We start from the raw sequence: 26,789 nt of genomic DNA, 5'->3' as shown, positions 1-26,789 counted from the left end.
AAATCCACGCAAAGACGGAGAAAGCAAATTGGAGAAACAACTATTCATCGAGAACTCTAAAATATCTACAGATTTCACCATATTTGAGGATAAAAGTCAATCTTGAAACAGTTGGGATCTCAGTTTAAAACATAAAACATCAAGGATTCTAAGGATTTTTAAACTGCATAGCCTTCATTCTTCCTGTCAGTCAGTACCAGAAACACTGTAAAATTTCCAATCTATGTTTACAATGGGTTCAATGTCACATTTTACTATTTTCCTCAAAAGCTATTAATACCATTTTCCTGACTTTCAATCAAGACAACCTTGTAATTGACACCTTAATTTTGATTAGTACATTTTAATTGAAGTATGAGAAACTTGTGAGCTAAAAAGAATTCAATTTTTTTTTGTGACCATCTGAGAGGGTTAAATAGAGGACAGGTGATTTCCCGCTCACTTAGTTGTAACAAAATCCCTTATTATGAACTACCCAGCTCTATCCCCTCCCAAAAGGTTGGATGCTGGTGAATCTCAATGATTAGATATTGGTGAATATCAGCATGATAGAATGTCTTATATGCACTTTGTTTGGGCAATTTAGCAGTTTCTATGAAGAACTTTAATTTCTCTGTTAATTCATCACCAAGGCTAGACCTTCAATTCCTTGTTTGCAAATATTTCCATTTATAAATAGTATTCCATGTTGCTCTGTGTTCCCTGTACATTATAAATGTTATTATATAAAATAACCTCTCTGACCTGAACTTATCAGCACCAGCCAGACTGGACACTTTGAGTAACCAAGCAAGTCAGTGATTAAGTGAAATAGAAATTGCTGGAAATATTCAGTCGATCTGACAGCTGCAGGGAAGAGAGAAGTAGAGTTACAGGAATAGGCAGAACTTTCCCAGCTCTTGGGTAACCTGGACAATGGTGAGAAAAGTGTGCAAGTATAGCAAGATTGAAGAACCTAATGCTCAATATAAAGGAAGAAAGTCTGACTTTCCCCTTAAAGTTTAAAGAGCAAATTCTGAACCTCATCTGTCAGTGATGACCACCATATTTGCATGCACTTGTATCTCATTAATAGCAAACCTCAAAAGATAGGCAATTTGTCCCAGTTGCCAGCACTAAACAGTCAAGGGGGTGGATAAGGCAATGTGCAATCTTAATGTCACACCACTTAACAGCAGCTTACACAGAAACACACTGCATGTGCATCAATGAAACAGCTATGACTAAAAGTCAAAGGGGAATAGTCCTTAGTGGATGAAGGAATTCTATGGTTGGCCAGGGGTGGCACTTACATTCAGTCATGGCATCATTCAGCCTCAACCCATCGAGCTGATTATGGTCAGTCAGGCAGTTGGTCTGGCCAGGGTCCAGAAATCTTGCAACTCAGGGAGTCAGCCATCGTCAGTCCTGCAGACCATGTCTAACCAGTTCAGGGATCACAGATAAGATAAGTGGGGATCTAGGGAGACATCAGTCAGGCCTATACTCACTAGTCAATCTGAGGTGTGTGCCAAAGTTAGTTCTCGGAGTTTGGACAGCCATAGCCAAAGGGGGCAGTCCATGCATTGTAATGTAAACTCCAAAGCTCAAGCTTGAGGACAAGGTCTTATGATAATGGCAGTAAAATGGACAACTCAAAATGTAAGGGTAGGATCTGATACAGTGTAAATGGGTGTAGAAAACTGTAAAATAAATAATAAAAACTGGCTAGCCAGTGAAACCATGCCTGTGGATTTGTACGAAGTCATTAATGGTTGACACTATGGGGTCATCTTCTACCTGGGACCAAACAGGTCTCTTAGTGTCTCTTGCCCTCATAAACATAGAGTCATAGAGTCATAGAGATGTACCGCACAGAAATGGATCCTTCAGTCCAACTCGTCCATGCCGACCAAATGTCCCAACCCAATCTAGTCCCAAGTGGAGCCAGTGATTTTGCAATAGGCATAGAATCTCCAATATCTTAAGAATACTCTCACAGCGGTGATAACGGAGGAGCAGCACAGCACAGCACATTGAAGTCCATTGGCTGCTTTGGCATGATGGTCTGGGCACCCCTACAAGCAATCTCAGCCTTCTCCAGTTATGAGACTCTCCTCCTCATAGGGATCAATGAGCCACACTGCTGCCCATCTTGGCCCCCTTCTCCCAATTAGGAGACAGTTTCTCCTGCAATGATACAAATGGAGGGATTGGGTAAGATGAAAGATTATGGAAGAGCTGTTGGTTGTGGCACAGGAATAACAAAGGCAATGTTTCTAGGCTGAGTGAGTAGGAAGCGCAGAAGGGTTAGTAGTTTATGAGATAAGGTGAGTGAAAGCCATCGAGTGGTCGTGCTGCATGCAACAATGGTAGACCATTAATCTTGGTGGTGTTTGGAGATATCTGTCTCAGAAATGGGAACTGAGAGCTTGCAGATCATTAGTGTCAGAAAAGGTGACTGAAGATAAAGAAATGGGAAGCTGTAGTTATACAATTAAGGACTGGAATTTAGAAACATCTTCATAGATACAGTTGTGAGGCTATGTGATTCGCTCCCAGGATTAATGGCTGAAACAAAAATACTGTCAATATTTAACATTAGATAAGGGACATGGATGAAGGGAGACAGAAATAGAGTTGATCACAACTGTTCTATCATTGGAAAGGGAAATGCTGAGATGGACCAGTTTAATTGAATGACATTCTGCCATGCTGTAACTTCTACTCATGTGAAGTTTAGCAAGATCACCAGTACAGGCTGACTGAACAGGAAGAACAGAATTACATTCTGGTTAACAGCGAAGTAAATATGAGGATGGCGTACACACCCAAGTACATTTTCAATAAGCACTGCCCTGTATATACAACTAGTTAAAGTGAATAGTTATGTACAATAAATCTATTACATACACAGCTGTAGCACAGAGATTACCCAATTAAGCTGCTAGTGTCTGTTTTCGTACTATTTTACATTACACAATGGTATTGTTGAATGAAACAATACATGTGGGTCCAATCATCCAGCTGGTCATGGAACATACATTCACTGGCTGCTCTAAAAGCTGAAAATATGGCTATTTCACCCATTTGCCATAAGCAGCAACTATTAAATATGTATAGCACCTTCAACCTATGAACACAGTTTAATCCCACTGCATAAGAACGCGATAAAACAAAATGTAACCAAATGAACACTAAATGAACCAGGTTTTTTGCACTGTATAATGATTACAAGTAATTCATCAATTACTTCTGTCAGAATTTCAAGAATTTAAAAAACAATCATTTGTTTTAATTTGACATAAATTATACATATCATTAAAACAAGTTGGTGCTTTGGGAAACCGGGAGCATCAATTAGGGACCTTTCGTGAAACGACATTACTTTCTAATGTGAAAGACTATGAAGTAAATTTAGAGCTGTCAGTGCCAGCACTGTGAAATGTAAAGTTTAATATAGGCTGTAAATCATACTTAAGCCCAGTTTTCATAAAGCAATAATTCATATAGTGTGAATTCAACTTTAACTTAAAGTAGATCCATGCAGTGATTTACATTCAAATATGTCGGAGCTGTGTCCCTGCATCCTAAATTTCACAACTGCCCAAATGGTGAGAGGAAACCACAATTCTGATCAGGTAAGTTATGGGCCCCATTGCAATTCATGGACCTGCTTTAAAGTGACTGTCAATGACATGGAGTTTTGATACAATGCACCCCACCCACCCCCATTTCACTCCGATTACCGAGCCTCACTTTGTCTCTTTCAACTAACCAGGTTACTGCCCTGATGTTTTGCTGCCCCTGCCTTTCCATTAGATTAAAGTTCAATATTTTTTTAAAAATTATGTCAAAAGTGAGGAATACACCTAACCTTTCAATCTATTTATTTCTTCCCCTCTCACTCTTGAACTTTCTCAACCGTCTTCTCTCTTAACATCTCTTCCCTTCCAACTCCCTTCAATTAAATGGAATTCTCTCCCAATGGACTGTGAGTCTACCTACACCAAATGGAGTGCAGCAATTTAAAGTGGCAACTCAATATTTCCTTCTCAATGGCAACTAGGGATGAACAATAAATGGTCAGCTCAGCCAATGATGCCCACATCAAATGAATTATTATTTTTTTAATTCTATCGCAACTCACCTCTATCTCTCCCAAATCCCAAGATTTCCTCTCCTCCTCAGTGACTCTTCTATCTGTCAAACCCCTTTTTTTCTCTCTTCCCCTTAATGCCAGTTTCCTCTATATTCCCTGTCAATTTATTTCCTCTATGGTTCAAATTCACCATTCTCTATGAAATATCCCCTTTCAACCCCTCACTCTCAAATGAAAGCATAATGTTTCAAATGCTGAAAGTCAGAAATAAAAATAAAATATCGTAGTGAAACTCATCATGTTTGGCAGAATTTGTGGAAGGAAATAGTTGACACTTAAAAAGTAACATTCATACCACACAAATGCCAGCTCATAATGATGACCAATAAGAGACAATCTAACCACTGCCCCTTGATTTTAAAGGTATTATCTTCACCGAATCCTCCCCTATCAACATACAGGGGGTTACCGTTGACCAGAAGTTCAACTGGACTCGCCATATAGTTACAATGGCTACAAGACCAGTTACTGTCCCAAGTAACTCTTGTGTGAAGTTGTGTTGAAATTCATCTTTAAAGAACCATGTTCTTTGGTGTATCATATTGTTTCCCTGCTCATTTCCACAACAAAATAAAACTTAGACATGGTCAAAAATCAAACTCTCTGCAAAAGCTCAACCTTTGACTTCTTAAAACAGAACAAAAATGTTGTCAGCTACAACAGACATACCTCAACTCAACTAACTCGGAACGAATGTTGACTGAGCTGCAACCAGGTTCAGCTTTTGCAAAAGGTAACCTTTATCTCATACTGAAGACTTTGATTAAGGTGTACATAAATACTGCTTACCATCTGTTCACATCTTTTGGTATTAGTTACTATGTAAGATAAACTGAGAGGAGTGTTGCAGGACTACGACTTGGTAAAGCTGTAGTTTTGTTTGGCTCTTGCAGTGCAGTGATAATGTCCCTATCACTGACCCAGAAGACCTGAGTTCAAGTCCCACCAGCTCCCAAGGAATGTAATAACACCTCTAAATAAGTTGATTAGAAAATGTAAAAATGGTTTAGTTTTGTGTGTAATAACACTACTGGACATAAAAAGAAACAAAACATGGTTTGCAATTTTAACATCAAAAAATGTCTGCAAGTTTTAGACACGTTATGCTACTAAGAATAATTTTGAATTTTAAAAACTAACAGAAGGGTAAATAGTTAATTGTAATGATCAAACAAGACAAAGTAGTCAAAGCAATGTCCACCAGTATTTGATTGTTAAACCACACAATAAATTAACAGCACTTCACTTGGCATAGCCTTTGATTCAATTGCAATCTTTGCCCAAAGGTACATTAAAAGTAGAGGTGGCAAATTCCAACAAGGTCTGTTACGTACATTGCTTCAGAATAGTAGCAAATTGGGATAATTATTCAGTTATATGGAAAAGGGTTATTGGTGTCAAGTAGTTGATTAAAAATGTAATCTGACCCTTCTGTGGAACATTACTGAATGAAAGAATTTGAAGTACTTGACCCTTTGATGCAAGGAACCTGAGTGGGGGTGTGTGAACAATTAGACCCTTTCAAGGAAAAAGAAAACAATGGCATTATAGTTTATTACCTCACCAACTCTGCTTTGTTGCAGTTGTGATTGTATGCAATTAACAGATGTTATACTTAATGACATAGGAAATGATCAATGGCAGTAAATGATCAAGAAACTAATTCTTTCATTAAGATAAATACTGCAGAAAAAAGGTCAGTACCTTCTAGCAAGGAGTCTGTTTTAAAGTTCAACTTGTAACTTTAAAATTCTTGAGTTTGTACAAGTGACCACGGTGTAGTAATTTTGCATATAATCTGCCATGAAAGTTGTGCAAAGCCAACACTTTAATGTAGTCTCTGTCAATGCCAGCACAGATTCAGCAGAGTAATGTCAAAAAACTTTAGTAATTTGCTGCCAAAACTGCAGCGTACGTGGCACAGAAGATGTTTCTCAAGATGTTATAAAAGGATTATGGGTTGAATACTCATATGCAAATATTCTCACAGAATGTTTCTGAAGATTTATCACTGAAGTTACAGTGGATGACAAAGAGATGTGCAGCAGAAGTTAATGATGCCCAATGATCTAACACAGCCATTAAATCAATACATCCATGAAACCAACATACAGAACACACCAATACACACAGCAAACAACAGCAGGGGGAAAAAATTCAAAATACAAATAGAATGCCTGTTAAGAGGATCGGAACAGAAAAAAAAGTGTAAAAGTGATTTTCAGCTGTGAGGAAACTTGGTCAGGCTTAATTTAGATAATGTATTTATTTTGGGGCACTGTACCTCAAACAGGGTTTGCTGGCTTTGAGAGGGTACAGAACACTGACTCCAAAGTCATCAGAATTAAGCATTAAATTATGAGGACGGATTACATAAACTTGATGTGTATTCCTTCAGTTTAGAAAATTGACAGATGATCTATGATGAGGTTTAAAATTTTAAAGGCATTCAATGAGGTAAATGCAGATAAATGTTTTCTGTATTGGGAGCATTCAGAAGATGGGGCATAAACAGCAAATTGATTAAGGAGTGACATCAGGAAACTCTTCTGTGCAAGTATAATGGAAATCTGAACCTCATCCCCCAAAGGGCTGTGGATACTAAACATTAATTAAATTTAATGATGGAGATAGCAAGATTCATTTTGGGTAAACTCATTAAGGGAATATTGATTAAAAAGATAAAAAGATTTGAATTTACATGAAATCTTTCACAACCTCAAGATGCTCTAATATGATTTGCAGTAAATGAAGAGCTTCTGAAATATAGTCCCTGCTGTAATATGGAAAATGAAAACAAAACTAATTTTTGCACAGTAAACTCTCACAAGCAATGTGATACTGACTAGATAATCTGTTTTGTGATATTGACTAAGCATCAAATACTGACCAGCATTGGAGAAACCTTATTTGAAATAATGCCAGTGGATCTTCTACATGCATCCTAGTAAGTTGGTGAGTCCTCAGTTTAATATTTCATCTGAAATGTGGGCCCTCCAACAATTAAACAGCCCTCTGTACTGCATTGGAACATTAGCTTTGATTTCCATACTCAAATTCTGAAGTGGGTCTTAAACCCATGCCCTTCTGGTTTATGGAGAAGGCTGATACCCTCTGAGTCACAGATGACACACACACAAATAAAGATTAACTATGACCTCAGTGAATGGTGAAACAAGCTGGAGAAGTTGAATGGTCTCCTCCACTTGCCCTCAGCCTAGGTTCCAATGAATTGTTGCTCATCTTTTATCTAACTGAATTGATTTGCTGGATAAGAAAAAGATTATGATCTCAGTGTGAGGACCTCATGTTTACTCAATTCAATTGCTTTTTGGAAGTTTCTCTGGAATCTGTTTCCACCACACTTACTGGTGTTCATCCAGATTTTATCAAATCTCTGTAATTTTAATAATTTCCCATCTGGAGTTTTTTTGTTCATTATTATAAAACTCTCCATCTTGTTTCCATCCCACTTGCCAGAGAAAACAGTTTCTTCTTATTTACTCAATCTAAACTCAAAGTTTTAAGTAACTCTATTAGGTTGCCACCTAATAGCTTTTGCTGTAAGGAGCATAATCCCAGTTTCTCCAGTCTCCCAAAATAAATATTTTCCAGGCAATGTCACATTTATTCAATGTCACATTTTAACCAATATACTTAGGGGACATCACTCTTTAGTGTATTGTGAATGTTGTCATATATATTTCAGTTGCCAGATCCTCGGCAGGAGATTTACCAGTAATGTTCTGCATTTGAAAATTATGGAGTTATGTACTCCAGTCATCTGCATTTTCACACAAATCCACTAATTATCAGGAACAGTTGAAATAAATTAGTTCCTCATGTCTCTCAAATCAATGCACGGACATGTATGCAACGTGTAGTGCCTTTTATGTCCATCCAGCTCCAAGTTACTCCAGCACTTGGTCTCATAGCTTTCTCTCAGTGCCATCACACAACATGCAAGGACAGCAGTGAATCTTTTAAAAAATACAGGTTCCTAAAAACAAAACAGCTAAAGGAACTGGAGTTCAAATGAAGCACACAAAGGACGGACTGCTTGGTCATTTTAACTCAGGATTAATCCTTGTTTTTCTAAAGTACAAGCTATATGGCACACGGCTGTTTTGCCAAATGACACAACGCTAATAATGAGTTGCACAGCTGTGCCTTATTAAGCTTTCAAACAGCAAATAACTTCTCCCCACAATGCATTTCAACGTGTTATTGATGCAGATTCGAATCCACACTGTGTAAGTGACAGTTTGAAACTTGAATTATTATTCAACCACAGAACTGGACGCAATCTTAGAACAAGATTTTTATTTTATTCATTCATGGATGTGGTTGTTGCTGCATGGGATAGCATTTATTGTCCATCCCGCTTCATCCTTGAGAACATGATGGTGAGCTGCCTTGTTGAATCACTACTGCCCATGTGCTGTAAGAAGCCCATAATGCCATTAAGGTGGGAGTTCCAAGAGTTAACCCAGTGACAGTAAAGGAATGTCAACACATTCCCAAGTCAGGACAGTCAGTGCTTATGAGGTGAACATGCAGGTGATGTTCCCATGTATCTGTTGCCCTTGTCCTTCCATATGTTAGTGGTCATGGCTTTGGAAGGTTCTATGGACCCTCGATGAATTTCTGCAGGGCATCTTGTACATGGTACACACTGCTGCTGCTGGGAGTTGGTGATTGAGGGAATGGATGTTTGCAAGTATTGTGCAAATCAAGTGGGCTGCTCTGTCCTGGATGGTGTCAAACTTGAGTGCTGTTGAAGCTGCACTTATCCAGACGTGTGGAGGTATTCAGTCATCCTCCATACTTGTGACTTGTGGCTGGAATTTGGGGAAATCAGGAAAGGAGTTACTTGCTGCAAAATAAGTACCTCTGCTTCTTGTAACTATTGTATTTATATGGCTAGTATTGTTCAATTTCTGGTCAAGAATAACCTCAGCATACTGAAAGTGTGGGAATTCAATGATGGTAATGCCATTGAATGTCAAGAAACAATGATTATATTCTCTCATGTTGGAGAAGATCATTTCCTGGCATTTGTGTGGTGTGAATGTTACTTGGCAATTTTACATCTTCAGGAGAAAGTGAGGACTGCAGATGCTGGAGATCAGAGTCAAGAGTGTGGCACTGGAAAAGCTCAGCAGGTCGGGCAGCATCCGAGGAGCAGGAGAATCAACATTTTGGGCATAAACCCTTCATCAGGGATGGTTCATGATGGTTTAATCTGAGGGTCACCATGCCTCAGATGAGGGGAAAGGTTGACAAAGAAAGTCCTTAATGCCAGTGTGAGAACTGAACTCACAGTGTTGGCATCACACTGATTTGGATATCTGGTATGACTCCAAAACATGAAGAGTTTTCCCCAGATTCTCATCAACTGCAGTTTTGTTATGAGTCCTTGATGCCATGTCAGTCAAATGCAGCCTTAATGTCAAGGGCTGTCGCTCTCACCTTTCCTCTGCAATTCAGCTCTTTTATCCAGGCTTGAACCTAGGCTGCAATGAGGTCAGGAGCTGAGTTGTCTTGGCAGAACCCAAACTGTCCATCATTGAGCAAGTTTTTGTTGAGCAAGTACTGTTTGATAGCACTGTTGATGATGCCTTCCATCACTTTACTGATGATCGTGGGTAGACTGACTATTTAATTAAAATCCTCAATATTGATTCCAAATCCCAATTGGAGGAAGCACTGAGGTGGCAAGAGTGCAGAACGTACTCTGGGTGGGGGATTTTTACATGCAACACCAAGAGTAGATTAGCAACAGCACCACTGATTAAGTTGGTTGAGTCCTAAGAAAACATTGCTCTAGACTTGGTTTGTGATAGGTGGTGAGGGAATCTGTGATCCCATGGTCCAGCAAAAACCCAACTCTACCATTACCATCATGCGAGAGGACCAATCTTGGTTCAGTGCAGGAGGATATGCCAAAAGCAGCAACAGGTATCCCTAAAAATGAGGTGGCAACCTGGTGAAACTACAAAACAGGACAACTTGCATGGCAAACAGTATAATTAGGGTGTTAGAAACAGAGCTAAGCAATTCCACAACCTATGGGTCAGATTTAAACTCTGGAGTCCTGGCACATCCAACCATAGATTGAAGGGATAATTAAACAACTCACTGGAGGAGGAGGAGGCTCAACAAAAACCCCCAATTTCAATGCCAGAAGAGCCTAGCACATTAGTGCAAGGTGTAAGGCTGAGATATTTTCAACAATCTTTAGCTAGAAGTGCAAAGTGAATGATCCACCTCAGCCTTTTCCAGAGGGTCCCAGTGTCACAAATGCCAGTCTTCAGGTGGTGGGCTCTGACAATATTCCAACAAAATTACTGTTTTAAGGAAATAGTGATAAAATGGATAAATATGTGATCATGATAGATCTAAACATTTCAGATTATAATCATTTTTCGTAATGGTTTGGGATAAATTTACTACATGGTGGAGCTGCACCATTGTGTCAAGGAAGTTGGAGGCGGGGTGGGGGGGCGATTATTGACCAATCTGCATGGTCAACTGTGAAGGTTCAATATGATGATTCACAGAGGAGTGAAATCAAGCAGAGTACCTCTTGTCATCACTACACAGTGACACCTGCTTCTGTGTAATTAGCAGGTGAGGACAGAATAGAATTATTTTATGCCTCATGCACTTCCTTATATTCACACAAAGTATCGGAGAACTGTGGTGTTCACCTCTGATGTAACCACCTTCAGGAGAAAAGCAGAAATGGATAGTTGAAATAAAAAAAATCACTCCAGCATCTCCAAATCTATTTTGTCATTGTAAATATTTGAAGCAGGCAATAGGATAGAGCTGAAACTCTGACCATGACCAATCCAGTTTAGATGTAACTCTTATTCACAGATAATCGCCCTCATCTGATGTAAATATTTGGTTCTACAATCATCCAGTTCACAGATAAGATGGGAGATGAATCAAGCTCAAAACAATAGGCTTAAAACATCCTTACTTAAATGAATTCTTTGATATCATTTAATCACAAACAAAGAGTTGTGGGTCCAATGTGCTTCCCAGAATCACTCCATAATCCAAACTGTGTTGATATCTCTGTGGTTGAGGGAAAAAGAACCTCTCCAATCCCAAGACGACCCATGTAGGGGAATGGGTCTGGGTGGGTTGCGCTTCAGAGGGTTGGTGTTGACTTGTTGGGCCAAAGGGCCTGTTTCCACACTGTAGGGAATCTAATCTAATCTAATCAAAAGACTGATCCCACAGCCAGGCTGTGTGGCTGTCTGATGTTGATGATGCTGAGCCATGAGAAGAAAGAGGAGAAAAGTTGGCCAGAATTACTGTTTTGATTGTATGTTCCATAGAGCTCAAAGAAATGTGTTCAGAGTGGCTGCAACTTCTCCAGAAGAAAATAAGCCATTAGCCATGAGACTCAAGCATTAAAAACTGGCCACTTCAGTGAGGCCTCAGAGGTTAGCTAAAAACTGAAGTAACCATTATTTCCTGATGAGTCTGTGGCATATATGAATGAAAGTACACACTAGACTTTTTTGTTCTTAAAACAAGTGGTGTGTTTATTTAGTGCAAGTGTTCACTGTCACTTGTTCATTGTGTTTATTGGGAGGAATGTGGAAATGCTTCAGGGAGTGGGATTGAGAAAAATGCCTCTTAAAATCACCTTAAACCTAAAGTAGTTAATAAATTTAAGATCTGGAGAAAATACCAGTGTTGCAGTCATGTTTGAAATTGTAGCTCAAGAGTATAATTATATAAAAGTATTAAATTTATTTTAATGTCACAGTGATAAAAAGGGGTTCCCCGAGATTTAGAGTACTGGCTGGCTACATAGTCCTGCACCTTAAGCCAAATCTTTGCAATTTTACGGCAAACTTGAGGTTACTGCTTTAACTCGACAGGCAGTATATTACAACTATATAAAGCTCACATGTAGTCAATATGTGCAGTTGCACTTCACCACAATACCCTCCTGTACTGACAAAGGAAGGTCAGCTTCATCCAGAGGGCTAACATTTATTTGTATTCTTTATTAACTCAGTGTTGAATTTGGATTCTGAGACTGGCATATAACTCACCTCAGTAACAACAACCAATTACTTTTACACCAGCCAATAGCAACTGCTGTTTAATTTGGGGCTTGATTTCTGACTTTATTTTTAAACATTGCTTTCTTGTCACTTCTTTCTTCTTCCAGCCTGACTCCCATACAAAAACTTCCGTAAATGGTATGCACAATAACACATCTGTACTCATCAAAACTCAAACCACCAAGCATTGAGCATCAATATTGACATGTAGAAAATGTAATATTTTTTAATGGCTCCACATAAGAGTATAATGAAAGCAAATTCATGGAATCCATGTTAGAAATGATGATGAAAAACAACATTAAGAAAAGAATAACAACTTGCATTTATGTAGTATCATTAATGCAGTAAGACACCAAGGCTCTTCCCATGGATTCTACCAGTTACATTTGATTCTGAGTCACATTAAGACCCGACTGATTGTTTGGTCAAAAAGGTTGGCTTGAAAGGATAAGAGAGAAGTGAGAGAATGAAGAGAATTCTGGCATGAAATTCAGAGCTTATGATTTAAGCTGCTGATGACATGATCACTAATGATGGAGCAATTGAAATAAGGATGCTCAAGATGCCAGAAGTAGAGCAAGGCAGAGATCTCAGGGGGTGGTAAAGATGACAGAGATTGTTAAACATTAGCTCTGATTTTGCTATAGTAATAAAATTGAGACTATCAGCATTGTCCCTCAACAATGGGTAAATTGTATAATAACGTCCAAACAGGATCCATGTGGTGAAATGCAGAAATCTGGAATGGACTTCAAGATCATTGTTAGCAATCACTTGCTAATGAGTATGATTATCCGCCGAGGAAATTCTATGTCACTGGTCATTGGTTCTGTGGATCCTTCTGTGTGGTTGGTGAAAGACTACAAGATAGCCACAAAGAGAGGTCCTGACATCGACTTCTAATTCTGAAGTCAGGGACGTTGGCCATAAATTTCCAATTAAAGAAGCCTAAAAAAGTTGGCACTTCTTCCAGCAAGATTGAGTTTTTAAACAGTGATATAGTTGATAGTCATAACTGTCAACATCACTGGCCATGAAATGTAGTTTTAAAGCATAGAGTCCCATTCCTTCAGACCTTTTTTTCATTGAGACTTCTTTAATCTGATTAATTAATTAGCTTGTGGTTATCTGCCCTGTCCATATACCACAGATGTCCTGTAAAAGGTGCTGTGCTATGTCAAAGAGTCCAAAACTTTACAGCCAATCAAAGTGTACACCATTGCAATGAAGGAAACTCAACAAATGTGAACATAGCAAGTTCCCACAGAAAGAAATGTGACTAGATCGTGACTAGGTAACCTGTTTTTGTGACATTGATGACAGCATATGAAAGAATCATGGCACAATTTGAAGCTGGATGTATTTTGGAAGCTTTTGGAGCACAGTGACATGTGTTGTGAATTGAATACTCTTTAACTCTGTTCTGCACTTGGAATATAACTTGAGCAAGGTCTGATTTCTCAACCACAATGCTCAAAATGTTTTCTCTCCATTTTCTCTCCTTGTCTGAATTCCTTAGTGTCAAGAAAGTAATTTATTTTAAATCCGATTATGCAAATAGAAAAAAATAATTCAGGTCAGACCTGCGTTGTTTATGCTATTTCTGCTCTGTGCCAGCTGGTTTTGTGGCATAGTGTGGAACTCCCTGACGCAGAGTCATAGAACTGTTGTGGCATAGAAAGATGCCATTTGGCTCATTATGATTGCACCAGTTCTTCAAATGGCATTAATTTATAATACAAATTCTCTTGTCTTTCTACTGTTTATATTTAAATAATCAGCTAATGTCCCCTTAATTCCCTAGATTGAACCTGCCTCATCATACTTGCAGACTAGTGACACTTATTTCCCTCAGATCACATTTAGTTCTTACACCTTATCGTTCTTCACCCTTTTACAAATGGAAATAGTTTCTCCCTATCTACACTGTCCAGACCCCTCATGATCTTGAAAATGTAAAATCTCCTCTTAACCTTTTCTCCTCAACAAGTCTCAACTTATCCAATCTATGTTTGTAGCTGAAGCTTTTCATCCCTGGAACCATTTTTCTGCACCCTCTCTGATTAGTTCACACCCTTTCCGAAGTGTTGCACTCAGATGGTACAAAATACTCTTACTGAGGCCCATCTGTTGTCATATACAAATTCAAGCTAACCTTTTTGCTTTTATCAATGCCCTATTGATAAACCTTCAGATACTGCACCCAAGTCTCTCTGTTCCCGCACATCCTTTAGAATAACTTCCTTTATTTTATACTGTCTGTCCATATTCTTTTGACCAAAATGTATCACCTCTCACTTCTCCGATCATCTGTTATTCATCTGACTTCTCCACTGATTTGTCAATTACATTTTAAAGTTCAACATTGTCTTCTTCACAGTTTACTTCAAGGTTTTGCATCATCTGTGACCTTTGGAATTGGAATCAGCAAAATAAATCTATACATCATTTATGCTTATCAGGTAAAGCAATGTTCAGAACACCAACTTCTGGGGCACTCCACGACAATCCCTTAAGCAGTTTGACAAATATACATGAACTATTATTCTATTTCCTCTTAACAAAAATTTTATTCAAGTTTTACTCCATGAGCTGCAACTTTGTTTACATGTCTGTTGGGTAAAAACAATGACGGCAGATGCTGGAAACCAGATTCTGGATTAGAGTGGTGCTGGAAAAGCACAGCAGTTCAGGCAGCATCCAAGGAGCAGGAAAATCGACGTTTCAGGCAAAAGCCATGCATCAGGAATAGAGGCAGAGTGCCTGAAGGGTGGAGAGATAAATGAGAGAAGGGTGGGGGTGGGGGGAAAGTAGCATAGAGTACAATAGGTGAGTGGGGGTGGGGATGAAGGTGATAGGTCAGGGAGGAGGGTGGGAGAAGGTAGCAAAGAGTACAATGGGTGGATGAGAGTGGGATGAAAGTGATAGGTCAAAGAGGAGGGTGGAGTGGATAGATGGAAGAGAAGATAGGCAGGTAGGACAGTGCTGAGCTGGAAGTTTGGAACTGGGGTGAGGTGGGGGAAGGAAATATGAGGAAATTGTTGAAGGCCACATTGATGCCCTGGGGTTGAAGTGTTTCGAGGCGGAAGATGATGTCTGTTGCATAGCACAGTCTCACATGCCTTCTGATAGTCCACATACCCATCCATACCATTACCCTCATCAACACTTACTGTTACCTCTTCAGAAATAATCCATCAACTTTGTGAAGCATAATTTTCCTGTACTGAAATCCAGGTTGTCTCTATTATTATCCCACAGTTGCCCGTACGACTATTAATTCTAGCTTGAATAATTGGGTTTCTAGACACTGAGCCAGAAGCTCAGGGTCCATGTCCCACTCCAGCACTGTTTCCATCTATACAGATCCTGCCAGACTTGCTGAGTTTCTCCAATACCTTTTTTTTTTCAAGTTCTCCAGCATCTATAATATTTTGGTTTTATCGACTCTAGCAGAAGAGAAGTAACCTCTTACATGGAACATACACACATGCTTTGTCTTCCTGTTCTGTCATTACATATCTGTGAGAACCAAAGAAGGAAGGGGTCTATGCCTTAGGTCTATCTTTTGATGTAAACAAATAATGTCATTAACATTCATAATGTTGTGTTGGGGCCTCAGCAACAACTCATTTTGGATGTATCAGTGACCTGGATGGCATTAACAGTTAGTCATCATTTCCAATTCAATACCATCGCCTCAAGAAATAATGGAAAAACAAAGGAATGAATTAGATCTTTGTCTGAATGAAGCACTGTATGAATTTATCACCAACCTTAAAACAGCATATAGCAGCTGGAAGATTTCAGAGCAAAGAAAAACAGCCTATAATCAAGAGGAAACCAATGAAACAAGAGGCTGCATAACATAAACATTTTCCCTTCTTTAATGCAGTCTTCTTTTGGCTTTGAAAAAGAACATTGTGAACATGTTCATGAGCTATTAGAACAGATCACATTTGGAAATAATACTGAAGTGAATTAATTAATTGTGTAAAATTGAACGAGTATAAACTCAGTTTTAAGCAATGGATGTTAAGCCACTATGGCACCTTCTTTAGATGACACATACAGTATAAAATATTTGCTATAGTATGAGAGGATAGAGGCACTGGAGAGGGAGCAGAGAAGATTTACAAGGAAGATTTCTGCTAGAAATATATGCACATACATACCAGAAAGTATTGACAAAACTGGGATTCCTTTCTCTTAAAATAAAAGATGGGTGATGTAGAAGAGGTCTTAAATTATGAAAAGGTTTTGACATATTGGACACAGACTGAAAGGTTCAAGACCTTTTGATGTCAGAGCAGAAGTAGGTCATTGAGTCTTCTCTGCCAATCAATACAATTATGGTCAATCTGATAATCCACAATTCTACTTTCCTGGCTTTTCCCCATAATCCTGGATTCCCTTATTGATTAAGAATTTGTCTGTCACAGCCTCTATAGCCCTTTGTGGTAAAGAAATTCCATCAATTCAGCACTCTTGCAGAAGAAATTCTGCTTCATCTCCATCTTAAATGGGCGATCCCTCACTCTGAGATTATGCCACTGGTTCTAATCTGTCTAAAAAGGGATAACAACCTCTCCACGTTTACCCTCTCAAACCTCCTAAGAATTTTATAAGTTTCAATGAGGTCATCTCTCATTCTCAACTCCACCGAGTGCAGGCCCCATCTGCCCAACGTCTCCTCATCAGACAGACCCTCAAAACCCAAGACCAATTTAGTGAACCTTGGCTGGACTGCCTCCAATGCCATTATCACTTTCCTTAAACAAGAGGTCAAAAACTGTTCACAGTATTCCAACTGGGATATGACTAGTGACTTGTATAGCTTTAGTAAAGCTTCCTTATTTTTATACTTCATTCCCTTTGAAATAAAGAGCAACAGCCCATTTGCTTCCTTATCAGCTGCTGATCTGGATGCTAACATTCTGAGATTCATGAATGAGAAATCCCAAATTCTTCTGTTCTTTAGCTTTCTGCAGTCCTCAAAAAATTAAGGTTCTCTATTCTCCTTGTCAAAGTTCATAACCACACATTTTCTTACATTATATTCCTACAGTGTAGTAGATTATCAATACCTTCTGAAAATTCAAATACATTATAATCACCATTTCCCCTTTATCTACTTGGTTTGTTAGCTTCTCACAGAATTCAGATAAATGTGTTTGGAATGATTTCCCCTTTTTCAAACTACAATGACGCTGCTCAAACATATACCTTATTTCTAAATGTACTGCTTCCATTAAACTCTTATATTTTCTCAATAAAGGGTAAAGTGACCATAGTTTCAGAGGACCATAGGGACTGCTCTTTTATTAGAGAGAGATGACTGGTGGTCTTTAAACCAAAGGTAACCACACCTCAGGTGAGCGGAGAGGTTGAGAAGGAGTGTACTCATGATAACTTCAGCTGGTGTGGGAATTTAACCCATAGCATTGATGACACTTTGCATTGAAAACCAGCTGACCAACCAACTGAGCTAACTGAACTCCGAGAACAGATGTTAAATTAACTGGTCTATAGTTAGCTGTTTTTATCTTTGTCTCATTTTCTTTTAATTAAATTTGATACATTGGCAGTTTCCAATCCTTTAGGAGTTTTCTGGAACCTAAGAATTCTTGGAACATTACTATCAGTGCATCTTCTATCTCTGTAACAGTTTCGTTAAAATTTCAGGATGCATCCCATCAAGTCCTCTTGTAGGAAGACAATTGAAACAACATTGTCACCAGGAAATCCAAAAAAGGGAATTTAAAAGAAACTTATTTGGACAAAGAATGGTGAGAACATAGAATGAATTGCCATTGGAAATAGGGAATAGCATGGATGCTGCTCTGGGGAAACACTGGACGAGCACATGAGGGAAATGGGACCAAGGAGTTACAATAGGAGATTTTGAAGAGGAAAGATTAGGCTGAACTGGTGCATTATCAATGAGACACAATGGTTAGGCTAAATGCCTGTTTCTGTGCAGTATATCCTATGTAATCTAGCAAAGTGCAGGAAGCAGGGTGAAAGCAGTAATCTGCTTAATCAAGGAGATGCTTTCTGGAGGAAAAGTGCGTCATGTCAGAAAGAGACCTCATAGAGAGAGGGAGCAACAAAGACAAGATTTCCTGTACTAGTTGTGAATAACATACTTAATTCCAAGTAAATACCAAGTCATGCTTGGAAAGAACTGATATCTGTGGAATAAGGAATCCCTACTTCATGACATTCTGGGCGCCTGTGTGCTTAAACCTCCCATTACATTCCTGGGAATAGTTGACAGTTGCTTCACGTGGTGACAGATGAGGTTGAAATGCACCTGGTTGAGGTGGAGCAGCTAAGGGAATACTTGAAATTGGCAATCCCATGAATGATGCTGATGCTACTCTGGTATCGTTTAAGACTCAGGCATTGACATGGGATATCAAACCTTTAGACCAAGCTCAGGCAGAGACTTCCGACATACATTCCTTTGTTGCTATGGCGAATGGAAGTGGTACTCCTTATTGGTGTTCTACTTGCTGATGAGTTGGAGGATGGATATATTTGGGGAAGACCAGAAATACTCAATAATCTTGCACTTGAATACTGGATTGAGGAAGCATATTTAATTATAGTGTTCCAGGGATTCAACATGAGTTGGCTGGCAATGTTCACATTGGAGCATCTGTGCGAAAAGGCCAGGAGGAAATACTGCGAACAGGTGTAGATGTTAAATTAATCCATTTCAGATCTCTGAGGTACTGACAATGGTTTTGAGGGAACAGCAATAACCTGACACAGTTACAGCAGAGGTTTTATGAGTACATGTAAGTCAAAGGAGAGGATCTCCTCACTTTTGTATCTCGGAGCTGATGAATTTGTTTAATTGCATTATTCAACTAGGGATAAAGCAGCTGAAGGACTGTCAAGCTGAAGCATAAGGGACGTTCAGATGGAGTTGAGGAGGATCAGGGCCTCTCGTGATAAATCTCTCCTGCCTTGCTTTAACGTGTGGATCACATTATTCAGATCAGGGTGAAGATTGGACTCTCAAGACCAGGAAAGAGGCTAACATCAGGATGCTGCCTGACCTGCTGTGCTTTTCCAGCAGCATTCTAATCTTGACTGATCTCCAGCATCTGCAGTCCTCACTTTCGCCTAACATCAGGGAGGTCCCTATTGATGTGGACAAGTATGGAGATTTCAAGCTGAAGAGTTAGGTGGAACCGACTACTGCACAGCAAGGATCGATCCAATTCTTGCTGCCAATCCTGCCTGAGGGATGCTTTAAAGTAGCTTTGGAATTATGACAGGGCTAGGAATTTCAAAGGCGACTCCCTCAACAAGCACAGCCCCCACCGTCATCAGGCATCAGATTCTATCCTCTGCAATGGCCTTCCCTTCACACCACACACTAAAATAGTTTGGTCTCTCACCATTAGCTATCATGGGGCGAGGTTCCTTCAGAAAGAGGCATGGATTTATTATAGAGCAATGGATACAGAGCAATGCCCTGCAATGTGGCTTAAATTTGGCAAGATAGTAGCATTATGCTTAATTGACACAAGAAGGGTGATGTCAACCATCACTCACCAAATTTTCTGAGACCATCTTGCTGAGGTGTATGATTGATCAATATCTCTTCTCTCACCCAGCTCTCAATTTTGTAGGGATTGGCCAACCTGCACAATGTAACCCCAATGCCCTACTGTGAAAGTTTTTTCTTTCACCCTATGATCTATATGCCCTTGCTACTATGATTTGCCTGTACTACTCACTGACAAAGCTTTTCACCATACTTAGGTACATGTGACAATAAATAAATCCACTCAAATCAAATCAAAATCCTTTATTATCACTAGATTGAGCTGTCTATGTCCTCAATCACACTTTTCAAAGTCTGGGGATTCTGGTTGTTCTTGACATGATTAACACTACAATGGAAGTAAATAAGTTGAGAATGCCTATGGGGTTGAAAGCATTAAAAGATATCTGGCAATCCATGAAAGGCTGTGAGGTAACCAATATTGGCAGCACAATATTCTTGTCAGCCTTGGGCTACAAGGGTCTTTGACATGACTCCTTGCACTCAAGGTGCATCGGATTATATGGGACGTCGAATTGTTCAGGTAGAGGAAATCAGCTTGTTCTTTTACCCATCAGTTTCATCACTGTTCTTGATGGCTCATGCTAGCTATCTCCTATTGGTCAATATCAAGTTTTGCTGGAGGGTCACACCTCAAATGTAGCAGAACTGCAACTTGGTGTAATTCGGAGTTCCCCTCATCACTCCTGGAAGAAGGGTAGCCACACAGACTGTCAACTTCACCAACAAATATGTTTGCCTCCAAACAAAAATGCCCAGAGGTGTGCTTAAGCCCACCTCTTTTTTTTTCTGAGGACCAACACCTTGAAGCTCATCTCGAAGATAAACATTGTTGTGTTGGAGGAGACAGTTTGTTTTTACTCTTGCTAAATCCAGGGCAACTTTCACCAAAGATGACCATGGCAATGGGCATTGGGACATACTGAGCCACAGGACTGTAACTGAATATTCTTTATATCAAACCTCATTTCATCACTGGGACATACTCCAAATCCATCTGCAGAAGTCTGTGGAGCAGTGTGATATCAATTGAATTATCAACGATGGATTAATTGATGTTTCTTCACAGTATCAGGGCATTGAGTAGGACTAGATGCCTAACTAACATAATTTGAAGATTCATTTAAAATCTGAAGTTTTACTTCCACATTTCCTGTGCTCCAATTTGTTACACTTCTAATCGGGTTTCTATATAGTTACTAAACCTCAGTTTGTGTACACTGAAGCTCACTTAGAATATGAGACCTGCAATGGCCAGTTTCTCTCCTAACACTTGGAAACAGCCACCCGTTTCTGAGATCTAGCCATATAAACTCACTGTTTACTTTCACAGGCTGTTGCTGAGGTCAGTGCAACTGATCATGATCAGGACGTGGACAAGAGGTAAAAGCACAAGAAAGTTATATTAAGTAGTCAGCTCCATGCTGTCTTTATATGGTTGTGCTCAAAATAAGGGCTGTTAATTTGTAGCCATCTATCCACTGTCAACAGTCATTCCTGATTTAAAGGAAATATTTCAGTTCCTGTATCACAATCAGAATTCAACATGATTCACATTCTCAGAGAAGCTCCCTCTGCTGCATCAGCACAATAATTCTGATTTCCATTCTGATCATCCTTGGGTCCACTTGAAATCATGTGGACAAACTTGTACCAAATTTTTCTGAATTATTACAGAGGTCAGTGATTTATAATTTGTATCAAAAATCTAAAATGTTGGTTCAAATCCCAGATCTGATGGGAATAAAACAGAACTTGTTTATGAAGCTACTGAAAATGCTGGGTCAAATCATAAATGTTCAGAATAACTGCCATAATCTGCAAACACTGGTAAGAATTTGAGAATCTCTTGTTAATATTCTGGTTGATTTTTCTGGTACTGGCTGATTTTGTCACAGAAAGTCAGCGATTGTATCGAATGATTGTGTCCAATAATGGACAAGAAGTTGGTCAAAGTTTTACTTTGAACTTTAATATCAATTAGAAAAGCACAGTCTGAACATGATCTCACATAGGTAATGGTCCTGACATGTTGTCTGAAATTTAAAGTCCTCTGCCATGGAGAATTTGGTGGCGGGGTGGATAATTGGGCAGGAGAATTGCCTGTTAGATCCCACTACCTTCCCTGCTGACTAATGGAAGGCTATTGATGGCATTCCAAACCATCACTAGGCTTTTATCTGGCACCACTAGTAGGCAAGGGAATCGTCATGCAGCGTGCTTCAGAGGTAAATCTTATTGAGGTTGCTTATAGGTTTTTAGGATAGGGAATGGGTGTTGACACATTATTAGGCATGGTGTCTGATCAAGGGATGCAGTATCTGGAAGGGAGTCCCCGCTGACAGCAAATCCCCTAATCTGGCTGCAGATCCCATTACCCACACTCTCCCTACCACCAGCACTGATCTGCAGCCTGGGATTCCAGACCTCAGGCAGACATAGTAACAGCAGTGGATTAGTGGTGCTGGAAGAGCACAGCAGTTCAGGCAGCATCCAACGAGCAGCAAAATCGACGTTTCGGGCAAAAGCCCTTCATCAGGAATAAAGGCAGTGAGCCTGAAGCATGGAGAGATAAGCTAGAGGAGGGTGGGGGTGGGGAGAGAGTAGTATAGAGTACAATGGGTGAGTGGGGGAGGGGATGAAGGTGATAGGTCAAGGAGGAGAGGGTGGAGTGGATAGGTAGAAAAGAAGATAGGCAGGTCGGACAAGTCAAGGAGACAGTAACTGAGCTGGAAGTTTGAAACTAGGATGAGGTGGGGGAAGGGGAAATGAGGAAGCTGTTGAAGTCCACATTGATGCCCTGGGGTTGAAGTGTTCCAAGGCGGAAGATGAGGCGTTCTTCCTCCAGGCGTCTGGTGGTGAGGGAGCGGCAGTGAAGGAGGCCCAGGACCTCCATGTCCTCGGCAGAGTGGGAGGGGGAGTTGAAATGTTGGGCCATGGGGCGGTTTGGTTGATTGGTGCGGGTGTCTCGGAGATGTTCCCTAAAGCGCTCTGCTAGGAGGCGCCCAGTCTCCCCAATGTAGAGGAGACCACATCGGGAGCAATGGATACAATAAATGATATTGGTGGATGTGCAGGTGAAACTTTGATGGATGTGGAAGGCTCCTTTAGGGCCTTGGATAGAGGTGAGGGAGGAGGTGTGGGCACAGGTTTTACAGTTCCTGCGGTGGCAGGGGAAAGTGCCAGAATGGGAGGGTGGGTCGTAGGGGGGTGTGGACCTGACCAGGTAGTCACGGAGGGAACGGTCTTTGCGGAAGGCGGAAAGGGGTGGGGAGGGAAATATATCCCTGGTGGTGGGGTCTTTTTGGAGGTGGCGGAAATGTCGGTGGATGATTTGGTTGAGGCTCACTGCCTTTATTCCTGATGAAGGGCTTTTGCCCGAAACGTCGATTTCGCTGCTCGTTGGATGCTGCATGAACTGCTGTGCTCTTCCAGCACCACTAATCCAGTATTTGATTTTCAGCATCTGCAGTCATTGTTTTTACCATAGTAACAGCAGTAACATTAACACTTCGGGTCCAGTGAATCTTCATCTGATATGGACCTGAAACATTAATTCTGCTTTCTTCCCACAGATGCTGCCAGGCCTGTTGGGTTTCGCCAGCAGTTTCTGTTGTGGTTTTAGATTCTTCAGCATCTGTAGTTCTTTACTTCATTACAGCGCTATAAGTATTGCCTCACCAAGCATCCTGTAAAGTCCAAACAGGACTTCCCTATTTTGAAACACTAAACTCCTAGCAATAAAGGCCAAAACTCCATCTGCCTTCTTAATGACATGCTATACCTACATGCTAACTTTTTTGTGTTTCACACACAAGAACACCTAGATTGTCTCATTATTTAACTATGTGTTTGCCTTTTGACTCTTCCTACCAAAATGCATGACCTCACACTTTCCAACCTGAAACTCCATCTACCATGTTTTGCCCACCCACTCAACCTATTTATATTCCATTACAGTTTCCTTATCTCTCATCACAACATGCCCTCCCATCTAATTTGGTACTGTCAAAGTTTGGACCTTATTAAATGCCTTCTGGAAATCCAAATACACTACATTAACCAGCTCCCCTTCATCAACCTCAGTTATATTCTCAAAGAGCTCGAGAAAACATGTCAAACGTGATTTTGCTTTCACAAAAACATGTTGATTATGCTTGATTATATTAGCTTTTCTAAATGTCCAATTTTGTACTTAATAATGGATGCTCACACTTTTCCAATAACAGACTAACTGCCCTGCTTTCTCTCTTCTTCCCATCCTAAACAAGGTGATGTCACATGAACAGTTAGTTTTATAATTCATTGGAAACTTCCCAGAATCCATCGTCTTCTGGAATATTTTGAACAATGCCTCCAACAGTCTTCAGCTAATTCCTTTCAAGCATTGTCCATGATGGCAAGTGGAGTCCTTTCTATGGTCCTGGTGAGGATGGTAGGTGGGGGCGGTCAGACAGATGGTGATGAATACTGATATGATCCTTCTGTTGATTTATTATACTTAAACCCCTGAGCAAGCTTTACAACTGTTATTATGAAAAACTCTTCATAAATCTGTACAAAAACCAATGTAAGTATAAGCTAATTCTGCATGATTCTGAATGTCTGGTCCTGTGGTCATTGGAATCAAAGAGTATTTTAGGCAAGGCAAGATCAGCAGTCTGATGTTTAAACTTCTTGTGCAAGTACCACAGACATATACACATCAGAAAATGTCTCACAGACTCAATTCACATCAGCAATTTAAGTAGAGTGGAAGAACTCTCTCCAAACAGATATATTGAATTTAATCATTAGTGTCATTCAAACTTGGAAGGATAAACAATAACTTGCACTTCGATCATCTTTAAAGTTGAACATGCTCCAAACTTGTCAAGCCCAGTACAAATTCTGCATGTTTCAATCAGACCAGCTCTCATTCTTCTAAACCCTAGAACAACAGAGGACCATTGGATCATAATCCTGCCAAGTGAGGAATCAGTCTGGTGGATATTTGTCACATTCCCTCTATGGCACATATATGGTTTCCTAGGAAGGGAACCAAAGCTCTACTTCAAATGTGCATTTATTGAGGCTCCTACATACCTTTTCTCATTTTGTTCTGCAATAAAGGCCAACTTACCATTTGCCTTTGTATTTGTTTGCTCATGAACAAGAAAAACCCAGGCCTCTTTACACATTAACATTTCAGAAATCCTCAGCATTTCTGTTTCTCCTACCGAGTGGATAATTCTATATTTTTCCACATTACATTCAATCTGCCATGTTTTTGCCCAACTACTAAGCCTGTCCAAGTCATTTTGAAGCCTCTTTTCACCCTTCTCATAACTCACATTTCCATTTTACATTAGGTCATTCATAAACTCAGATATAATATACTTCATTCCTCCATCCAAATCATTGATATAAAATGCACTTTTAATCTTTCCATTTCCTTTTGCATAGTCCTGGTTCCTTCTCCTTTTTGAACATTTCCATTTCTTTTATAATAACTATGTGCTAACATTTTTCTATTTATTCTATTTATTTTATTTGTCCCCTTTCACGTTGATATATTTATATTATCTTTTTTTAAGTTGAATTGTCCCTCTCCCTTTGCCTTTCACCTTCAATATAGCTTTTTCTGTAAGTTAGCTTGCTGAGCTTGAAGGTTTGATTTCAGATGTTCCGTCACTATACTAGGTAACATCATCAGCGCGTGCCTCCAGCGAAGTGCTGGTGCTATGTCCCACCTCTCTATTTATAGGTCTTGGTTTCTTAAGGTGGGTGATGTCATTCCCAGTTCTTTTTCTCAAGGGAAGGTAGATAGGAAGGACAGCACTTTGACTGGGAAAACACACACATCCGAGGACAGGTGAAACAAAACATGCACAAGAATTCTTAGAGGCATGGCATTCTAACCAGAACTCCACCAATAAACACATTAATTTAGATCCTATCTAACATCCCTTGAAAAAGGAAACAACATCACCCACCTTAAGAAACCAAAACTTATAAATAGAAAGGCAGGACATACCACCAGTACTTCACCAGAGATTCTCACCGATGAAGTTACCTAGTATGGTGATGAAATGTCTGAAAACAAACCTTCAAGCTCAGCAAGCTAATGTACTGACTTATCTTCAACCTGAGCTCCTAATCTTTTCAAAAGTCACTAATATAGCTTTTTCTTCTAGCCCATCTCTAAATCCACCCTCTCACGGTTTACTTCACCTTTTGAATTTCATTAAGTCCCTACAGCGTGGAAACAGGCCCTTCGGCCCAGTAAGTCCACATCAACCCTCCAAACAGTAACCCACCCTGACCCATTCCCCTACCCTATTACTCTACATTTACCCCTGACTAATGCACCTAGCCTGCACATCCCTGAACTCTACAGGCAATTTAGCGTGGCCAATTCACCTAACCTGCATATCTTTGGATTGTGGGAGGAAACCAGAGTACCCAGAGGAAACCCACGCAGACACAGGGAGAATTTCCTCTTCCAATTCTATCTCTGTTTTTGTGTTATTTTCTTATCAAAAGTTAAAAATCCAGCATTGGAGACACCAGCAGACACAGGCATTTAAAAAGCAGACAAAAACAAATAATTGTACTGAAAGGAATTCATCTCAGTAATTACAGAGATTCTACTGAAGTAAATAGTACTTCAGACAAAGGAATCAACTTTTTTTTTACAACTAATATATCATCACAACATTAACCATGCTGACACAATAACAAATTAAACTAGTACAAATGAAGACAGACATCAGATGTTGGATTCCACTCTGAACATACAAACCTGCTCGTCGACATAAATTATGACATACACAGACAAGATGCAGACAAGCACAAACAAATAAAGCAGATTAGACAACAAAATATACATCCCACAACAAAAGCTCAAACACAAAATTAGTGAACAATATGAGACAGGGTTGGGGGGGGGGGGGAGGTGCAGGGAAAGGGTGTCAGCATGTGT

The 26,789-nt window shown here is 39.8% G+C and overlaps 1 protein-coding gene across 2 annotated transcripts in view; it reads right to left on the bottom strand.

Moving 5' to 3' along the window:
• Window positions 1-26,789, bottom strand: part of LOC140489990 (ADAMTS-like protein 1) — a 557,511-nt gene that overhangs the window by 226,363 nt on the left and 304,359 nt on the right. The window lies entirely within an intron of this gene.

This window comes from Chiloscyllium punctatum, chromosome 2, assembly GCF_047496795.1.
Source record: "Chiloscyllium punctatum isolate Juve2018m chromosome 2, sChiPun1.3, whole genome shotgun sequence".
NCBI lineage: Eukaryota > Metazoa > Chordata > Chondrichthyes > Orectolobiformes > Hemiscylliidae > Chiloscyllium > Chiloscyllium punctatum.
This window is presented reverse-complemented; position numbering and strand designations above follow the sequence as displayed.